Genomic DNA, 9,750 nt, shown 5'->3' with positions numbered 1-9,750 from the left:
AACACGCATAGCCCAGAACACAGAATGAGTAATCCTATCTCTCTCTCTCTCTCTCTCTCTCCTTCCCCGTCTCTCTCCTCTACGTCTCTCTCTGTCTCTGTCCCGCCTCTCTCTCTGTCTGTCTCTCTGTCTCTCCCTTGAGAATGGGGTTCAAGCGGGTTGTGGAGGGAGTTTCACTCTGTCTGATCACGGGACTGTGTTAAGGGACGGTAAGGAGGAAGTTTAACTCTGCGCCTGACCGTGGGGCTGTGTGGGTGGGACGATGTGACCGGTAATCCACACGGGTCTCCGTTTGTTTGTTCGGACGGTCTAGTGGTTCTCTCTCTCTCTCTCTCTCTCTCTCTCTCTCTCTCTCTCTTCTCTCTCTCTCTCTCTCTCTCCTCTCATCTCTCTCTCTCTCTCTCTCTCTCTCTCTCTCTCTCTCTCTCTCTCCCTCTCTCTCTCTCTCTCTCTCTCTCTCTCTCTCTCTCTCTCCTTGAGAGTAGGATCGGGGGATGGGGGATTTTACCTCACCATTCCTGCTGGTCAACCTTGGCAGAATAATTTGCTTTCGGGGCTAGAGCTGCTATGGTTGCGGATGCACGCATTCCTGAAACAGCTGGTCTGGCACAGATCCTGAAGGGAATTCGCGATTGTCCTGGATTCAAGGGTCGAATACAACTCAAGGACTTTTCGTCGATATTGGCACCGGGTCCTGTTCATCTCCTGATATTGTTACACAACAGACAGCTGGTCTCGTTCGGAAGAGATCAGGGAGAGGCGAAACTCTGTCAAGAGGAAAAGAGAAATTTACAAAAGTGTCGGAAGGCTAGGTAATATCTAAAAGATTATAAGGCTAGCAGGAAGGATATTAAGAGGGAAATTAGGTGAGCCAGAAGGGGCCATCTGAAGCCTTGGCGGACAGGATTATCGAAAACCCCAAGACTTTCTACAAGTACCTGAGGAGCAGGAGGATAAGACGTGAACGAATAGGACGTATCAAGTGAGACAGTGGAAAGGTGTGCATGAAACCTCAGGAAATAGCAGAGGTACTTAATGAATGCTTCAGTATTCACTATGGAAAGGATCTCGGTGATAGTAGTGATGACTTGCAGCAGACTGAAAAGCTAGAGCATGTAGATATTAAGAAAGAGGTTGTGCTGGAGGATTTGAAAAGTTCCATTTGGATAAATCCCCGGGACTGGATGAGATGTACCCCAGCTACAATTGGAGGCGTGGCAGGAGACTGCTGAGCCTCTGGGGATGATCTTTGCATCATCAATGGAGACGGGATAGGTTCGAGAGGATTGGAGAGTTGCAAATATTGTTCCTTTATTCAAGAAAGGGAGCAAAGATATCTCACTGGTTGGTAAGTTGATGGAGAAGATCCTGAGATGCAAAATTTATGAACATTTGGAGATATGATATGATTAGAAATAGTCAGAATGGGTTTGTCAAGGGAAAGTTGTGCCGTACGAGCCTGATTGAATTTTATGAGGATGTGACAAAACAAGTTGCTGAAGGAAGAGCAGTAGATGTAGTACATACGGATTTCAGCAAGGCATTTGATAAGGTAACCATGCACGGCTTATTGAGGAGGTAAAGTGGCATGGGGTACAAGGTGAGATTGCCTTATGGCTCCTGAACTGGCTTGCCCACAAAAGAGTTGCTGTGTACGGGTCATATTCTGCATGGGGGCCGTTGACCAGTGGGGTGCCTGAGGGATCTGTTCTGGGACCCTTACTGTTCGTGATCTTTATAAATGACCTGGATAAGGAAGTGGAGGGATGGGTTCGTAAGTTTGATGATGACACAAAGGTTGCAGGTGTTGTGGATTGTGTAGAGGGCTGTCACACGTTACAGCGGTGCATTGATTGGATGTAAAACTGGTCTGAGAAGTAGCAGATGGAGTTCAACCCAGACACTTGTGAAGTGATTCTGTTTGGTAGATCAATAGTCTGGTAGTACTAATGGTAATACTCTTGGCACTGTGCTGGATCAGAGAGACTTTGGGGTCCGAATCCAGAAGACGCTCAAAGCAGCTGCGCAGGTTGACTCTGTGTTTTAGAAGGCGTCCGGTGTATTTGCCTTCATCAATCGTGGAATACAAATTAGAGCCGAGAAGTAATGTTGCAGCTATATATCCCCCTGACCAGTCCCCACCTGGAGGACTGTGCTCAGTTCTGGTCGCCTCACTACGGGAAGGATGTGGAAGCCATAGAATGGGTGCAGAGAAGATATACAGGGATGTTGCCTGGATTGGGGAGCATGCCTTATGATAATAGGTTATGTGAACTCGGCTTTTTCTCCTTGGAGTGACAGAGGATGGGAGGTGACATGACAGAGGTGGAAAACATGCTGAGAGGCATTAATCGTGTGGATAGTCAGGGGCTTCCCACCCCCCCAGGGTTGAAATGGCTGCCACAAGAGGACACAGGATGACGGATCTGGAGAGTAGGTACAGAGGAGATGTCAGGGGTATGCTTTTTACTCAGAGAGTGGTGAGTGCGTGGAAATGGCGACTGGCAGCAGTGGTGGAGGCGGATACAATAGGGTCTTTTAAGAGACTTTTAGATGGGTACATGGAGCTTAGTGAAGGGCAATAGGTAAGCCTAGTAATTTCTAAGGCAGGGACATGTTCGGCACAGACCTGTGGGCCGAACAGCCTGTATTGTGCTGTACGTTTTCTATGATTCTATGAAAATTACGGAACATAGAACATGGGTCCCAGGAACATACCATCCAGGACTCTTGTTCTCTCCACAGAGTCTCCGTTTGTTACCCTGATTAACGAATCCCCTGTCAGGACAGCTCGCCTCTGCTCTCCCTCACATTCCCTTCTGAGCCACAGAACATAAAACAGAGCCACCAAACTGCTGTCAGCAACTATCACACACACACACACACACACACACACACACACACACACACACACACACACACACACACACACACACAGAGGGCGGTGGGCGGGGGGCAGAGGCCGGAATGGAAATATATTGCTGGTGATATAGCGGACACTAGAGGGAGTGGTGTCCACGCAGAGCTGTGGAGAGATTCAGAACCCAGAGGTCAACATCCGGTGGAAAGCATGAGGTGTGACAACAGGCACCAATATGCCCCTCTGAACACAGAGAGGGAGGGGTGTAGCGGAGTGAGGTGCAGATATACTGAGGTGCGTAGTGGAGGTATGTGAAGACGGAAATGGAGAGGTGTATAGGGGAGCACGGTGTGACGCATGCGAAGAAGATTATGGGGGAGGGTATTCGTTTCGGAGACATGGGGGTTTTTAATGCGATGGGTACCTCAATTCACATTGTGTATTCCCCAGCCTTGTACACCAAAATCCATCTCTCCTTCAAAACTTCCCACTATTCACAGTATAGGACGTTCCCGACTACAACGAAGTAAGCACCGCTTGGGCTCCAAGTTACCAAGAGCATATTTGCCAGAAAACATCTTGTCCAAATCCATACATTTCAGATACTTTCTGATCCAAGGTAAACTTCGCCTTGTTCCAACTTAGAATCTAAACTTGAGAAACCTCCTATCGTTTCCGATAATTATTTGATACAATGTGTACCCTGGCATAAAACTCTGACACCTGCCTTGTCTCATGCCGCAGTAGCAGATCAGGTATTTCTCAGGTATGTGTTGGGCATAGTGTGGTGGGCTGTCAGACGTTACAGCGGGACATTCATATGATGCAAAACTGGGCTGAGAAGTGACAAATGGTGTTCATCCGAGATAAGTGTAAGGTGGTTCATTTTGGTAGGTCAAATATGATGACAGAATAAAGTCTTAATGGTCAGACTCTTGTCAGTATGGAGGATGAGAGAGATCTTGGGGTCCGAGTCCACAGGAAGCTCAAAGCAACTGCGCAGGTTTAATTCTGTGTTTAAGAAGGCATACGATGTATTGGCCTTCATCAATCCTGGGATTGAATTTAGGAGCAGAGAGGTAATGTTGCAGCCTCATGGCGCCCTTGTCAGACCCCACTTGGAGGACCGTGCTCAGTTCTGGTCGCCTCACTATAGGAAGTTTCCTGGACTGGGGAACATGTCTTATTAAAACAGATTAAGGGAACTTGGCCTTTTCTCCTTGGAGCAACGGAGGATCAGATGTCACTTGATAGAAGTGTATAAGATGATGAGAGGCATTGATAGTGTGGATAATCAGAGGCTTTTTCCCAGGGCTGAAATGGTTGCCACAAGAGGACACAGGGTTATAGTGCTGGGGACTGGGTACACAGAATATGTCAGGGGTAAGTGTTATACGCAGAGAGTGGTAAGTGTGTGGAATGGGCTGCCGGCAACGGTAGTGGAGACGGATACAATAGGCTCTTTTAAGAGACTTTTGTACAGGTACATAGAGCTTAGAAAAATAGAGGGATGTGTGTAAGCCTAGTTATTTTAAAGGTAGGGACATGTTGAGCGCAAATTTGTGGGCCGAAGGGCCTGTATTGTTCTGTAAGATTTCTATGTTTCTATATTTCCACCCACAAAGCCCACAGGGGTCGCAGAGTCAGTATGAATATAACTGAGAAATTCTAAGGGTAGAAACACCCTAATACAAGTTATCTCCAGGCCCCCAAACAGTAGTCTGGATGTAGGGTGTATGTTGAACGAAGAGTTAAAATTGGCATGTCGCAAAATTAATGATACAGTTGACATGGGGGATTTCAACATGCCGGTAGACTGGGAAAATCAGGATGGTACTGGACCCCATGAAAGGAAGTTTGTGGGGTGCCTCCGAGATGGATTCTTAGAACGGCTTGCACTGGAGCCTACCAGGGAGAAGGCAATACTAGATTTAGTGTTGTGCAATGAACCGGATTTGATCAGCGACCTCGAGGTAAAGGAGCCATTAGGAGGTAGTGACCATAATATGATGTATTTTAACCTACAATTTGAGAAGGAGAAGGGGGAATCGGATGTATCAGTATTATAGTTGAACAAAGTGAACTGAGCAGCTCTGAGGGAGGAGCTGGCCAAAGTTCAATGGAACAATACCCTAGCAGGGAAAACAGTGGAACAACAATGGCAGGTATTTCTGGGAATAATGCAGTAGGTGCAGAATCGGTTCATTCCAAAGAGGAAGAAAGATCCTTTAGGGGAGTTTTTCGGCGGCCGTCGCTGACGAGGGAAGTAAAGACAGTATAAAAATAAAAGAGAAGAAGTATAACATAGCAATGATGAGCGGGAAGCCGGAGGACTGGGAAGCTTTTAAGGAGCAACAGAAAGTAACAACAAAGACAATGCTCGGAGAACAAAAATGAGGTACGAAGGCAAACAAGCCACGAATATGAAGGAAGATAGTAAAAACTTCTTTAGGTATGTGAAAAGAAAAAAAAAAACAGTTAAGATCAAAATTGTGCAATTGAAGACAGAAACGGGTGAATTTATTATGGGGAACAAGGAAATGGCAGATGAGTTGAACAGTTACTTTGGATCTGTCTTCACTAGGGAAGACACAAACAATCTCCCAGATGTAATAGATACCAAAGAAACTACGGTAATGGATGAACTGAAGGTTATTTATATTAGGTAAGAAACGGTGTTGGATAGACTGTTGGGTCTGAAGGCTGATAAGTCCCCGAGACCTGATGGTCTTCATCCCAGGGTACTTATGGAGGTGGCTCTAGAAATCATGGACGCATTGGTAATCATTTTCCAATGTTCTATAGATTTAGTATCAGTTCCTACGGATTGGTGACTAAAGTTGTCCCACTTTTCAAGAAAGGAGGGAGAGAGAAAACAGGGAATTATAGGCAGGTTAGCCTGACGTCAGTGGTGGGAAAGATGCTGCAGTCAAGTATAAAGGAGGAAATTACGACACATTTGGATGGCAGTAGAAGGATCAATCCGAGTCAGCATGGATTTGCGAAGGGAAAATCATGCTTGACTAATTTTCTGGAGTTTTTTGAGGATGTATCTATGAAAATGGACAAGGGAGAGACAGTGGATGTAATGTAGCTGGACTTTCAGAAAACCTTTGATAAAGTCCCACATAGGAGGTAATTTGGCAAAATTAAAGCACATGGTATTGGGGGCAGAGTACGGACATGGATTGAAAATTGGCTGGCTGACAGGAAACAAAGAGTAGCGATTAATGGGTCCCATTCGGAATTGCAGGCTGTGACCAGTGGGATACCGCAATGTTCGGTGCTGGGACCGCAGCTGTTTACAATATACATTAATGATTTAGATAAAGGGATTGAAAGTAACATTAGCAAATTTGCCGATGACACAAAGCTGGTTGGTAGTGTGAAATGTCAGGAGGATGTTATGAGAATGCAGGGCGACTTAGACAGGCTAGGTGAGTGGGCGAATGTATGGCAGATGCAGTTTAATGTGGATAAATGTGAGGTTATCCACTTGGGTGGCAAGAACAGGAAGGCTGATTACTATCTAAATGGAGTCAGGTTAGGAAAGGGGAAGTACAACGAGATCTAGGTGTTCTTGGACATCAGACAATGAAAGCAAGCATGCAGGTACAGCAGACAGTGAAGAAAGGTAATGACATTCTGGCCTTTATAACAAGATAACGTGTATAGGAGTAAAGAGGTCCTTCTGCAGATGTACAGAGCCCTGGTGAGACCCCATCTGGAGTATTGTGTGCAGTTTTGGTCTCCAAATTTGAGGATGGACATTCTTGCTATTGAGGGAGTGCAGCGTAGGTACACAAGGTTAATTCCCGGAATGGCGGGACTGTCATATGTTAAAAGATTGGTGCGACTGGGCATGTATACACTGGAATTTGGAATGATGAGAGGGGATCTGATTGAAACATATAAGATTTTAAGGGATTGGGCAGGCTTCAGGCAGGAAGCATGTTCCCGCTGATGGGTGAGTCCAGAACTAGATGCTACAGTTTAAGAATAGGGTTAGGCCATTTAGAACAGTGATGTGGAAAAACTTTTTCACACAGAGAGTGGTGGATTTGTGGAATGCTCTGCCCCAAAAGGCAGTGAGGGCGAAGTTTCTTGATACTTTCAAGAGAGGTTAGATAGAGCTCTTACAGATAGCTGGGTCAATGTATATAGGGAGAGGGCATTAACGGGGTACTGATTGAGTATTGTCAGCCATGATAACAGTAAATGGCGGTGCCGGCTCGAAGGGCCGAATGGCCTACTCCTGCATCTGCTGTCTATTTTCTATATGTGTAAACTCTCTTCCATCTAATCAGTAGACATCCCACGTTCCTTGGAATAAAAACAATGAATTTTGAAGCCCTCCCGCCTGCACTGTAGTTTGAGCCACGTGCTAAACTGTATGGTCTTCCTGTGTCTGGGCACACTGGGACGGGTGGTGGTCCTGTCCTTTAAGTTAATAGCTAAATCCCTGACCTCACGGCGCAGATCCACCTTCCCAGACATATCGATTTCATTGGTACATATATGGACCAGGACGTCGAGCTGCTCACTCACCCACTTAAGAATCATAGAATCTTTCTGCAATAGCAGTTGAGCCTCTTTCTATTGCACTTAAGTCAACTACATTATTTCAAGTTGTTAGGAGAGGGGTCACAGAACATTTCCATTGAAATCCTCTCAATTCACATCTAACCCTGTCGTGCTCTCCACCCTCAAAATGTTTAATCAATTTCGCTGCCATTGTACGTTCACATCAGTTCAGTTTTGGGTCCCATTCATAGAAACCATCTATTTCTTCCCTCCACACTCGATTCAGTTTTTAGACAATGGGGTTTGAACGGTCTTATGCCCATTAATGATTTGTGCACTGAAAATATATTCAACAGTTTTGATAACCTGTGCGGTAAATATGGCCTTCTGCAGAATCATTTTTTTCCATACCTGCATATTCTCCACTTTGTCAAGGAAAACATTCCCTCTTTTCCTGATGTACCACCTGCTATGTTGTGGGACAAATTCACTCTTAGCTTTAATAATAAAGGGCTGATCTCTGTACTATACCTTCAGCTGATGTCTTTGGGAGTTCAAGATCAAAACAAAATTACGACTGGCTGGGAGGATGACCTTGGTGTGGATCTGGCTGAGGGATATTGGGGAAAAGCACTGAATATGGTCCATTCCTCGTCATCATGTGCTAGACTCGGGCTCATACAATTTAAAGTTTTACACTTTACATTTAAGTAAAGCCAGGCATGCTGACATATATCCTGGGACAGACGCAGGCTGTGACGGGTGTTCCTTCTCTCCGTCTGGTTTAGTGCATGCATTTTGATCTTGCCCTAGGCTTGATGGCTATTGGGAACTGGTTTTTAAAATTATCAGTGAGGTTTGGGGGCGACACTGAGACCTTGCCCGCTTATAGCTGTATTTTATGTGGCAGATGATGTTTTGGGTTTAAATGCAAAGCAGTAGGATATCATTTTACTTACATCGCTTTTGGCCCGTAGGACAATCTTGCTGGTCTGGAAATCTGCCACTCCCCCATCTGCTGCTGCTTGGTTAGAGGACGTAATGTTTTATTCTGAAATTAGAAAAAGATTAAATTCACTCTGAGGGCGTCTGTGAGAAAGTTCTATTCGAAATGGGGGCCCTTCTTGTCATATTTTGGGAGTCTGAAGGAATTACCTACCAGTTAAAGACATTTGCTTGTACTTGGGAAGTTGCTTCCTTTTAACACGCATATGGTTTACCTCACAGGGTGGTTGATGAATTGTAATATGAGTGTATTCTGGATCATCTGAGATGTTGTAGATGTGTGTGGGACTTCGTCTTGAAGTAGTGTGGGGGTATGGCTGTGAAATGTCCGTACTTGTATTTGTGAAGGGTTGTATTGTAAATACATTAGCTGTCATTGTATGTTCGGGGAGGGCGGGTGAGGGGAGGTTTCTTTAGGAGTAAGATACAAAAGCAAAATGGAGGAAATTGTAATCCATTATTATTCTGTACAGTGACCTTTCTTCAATAAAAAATATATTACAAATAAAAAAGAATCATAGAGAAGGAATGGTGTGCTGTGAAAAGAGGAAGGAAGGGGAGGAGAGTGAGGCCACAGAAAGGGTGTTCAGTTTGCAGCCGTTGGAGCAGAACGTGTCAGGCACCATTTTCTTGCTCCCTATCTCCGAATGGAGTCTGTTTGAACGCCAAAATCCACTGACCCATGGCCAGGAGACACAGACAGAGTGAGAATCCTTCCATAAAATCCGATCACACACTCCTGGAAACATGCACTGAGTAACGCTCCCTCCGCAACGATCCATCACCCCCCCCCCCGGGATCATACACAGAGTGCAACTCCCTCCATATTGTTTCAACACACACTCCGGGGTCACACACAGAGTGAGGCTCCGTCCACACCGTCCAAACACGCAGTCTCTGGTTCGAATAACCAGCGAAGGTCCTTAAATATTATCCCATCACACTCCCGGGGTCAGACATGTGAAGTACCTCCCGCACCGTCGCAGCACACCCTACCGGAGTCATCAAAAGTGCGCAGCCATCTCCCTCCTCCGGTCTCCCCACTCACCGATACCCAGTCATTAGGCTTTCCAGTAGTCTGGAACTGTGTGTGTCTCTCGGAGATGGTGTGTGTCTGTGAGCGGACTGTGTGTGGCCGTTAGAGGAAGGAAGGGGAGGAGAGAGGAGGCCAGGGAAAGGGTGGTGAGTTTGCAAAGACTGATGCAAGTAGCGTGGTGGAATCACATGACCGGCCTGCGCATACAAAGTTGTGGAGAGGCTCAGCTCCTGATGATCGATATCCGGTGGAACGGAGGGAGGTGCAATACAGAGAGAGAGAAAAAAAAACTAAATGTATCAGGGATGGGGTAGGAAGGGGAGGA

General features: G+C 45.9%; 1 long non-coding RNA gene across 1 annotated transcript; it reads right to left on the bottom strand.

Annotated features, from left to right (window-relative positions):
* Positions 1 to 642: 642 nt before the first annotated feature.
* Positions 643 to 9,525, bottom strand: LOC140720506 (uncharacterized). The gene is made up of 3 exons (XR_012097204.1): positions 9,386 to 9,525; positions 8,344 to 8,435; positions 643 to 767 (listed from the first exon to the last, which is right to left on the bottom strand). It is a non-coding gene; the product is annotated as an uncharacterized lncRNA (long non-coding RNA).
* Positions 9,526 to 9,750: the final 225 nt, after the last annotated feature.

The sequence above is a fragment of the Hemitrygon akajei genome, unplaced genomic scaffold (genome assembly GCF_048418815.1).
Source record: "Hemitrygon akajei unplaced genomic scaffold, sHemAka1.3 Scf000043, whole genome shotgun sequence".
Classification (NCBI taxonomy): domain Eukaryota; kingdom Metazoa; phylum Chordata; class Chondrichthyes; order Myliobatiformes; family Dasyatidae; genus Hemitrygon; species Hemitrygon akajei.
The sequence above is the reverse complement of the archived record's forward strand: the minus strand, read 5'-3'. Positions and strand labels throughout refer to the sequence as shown.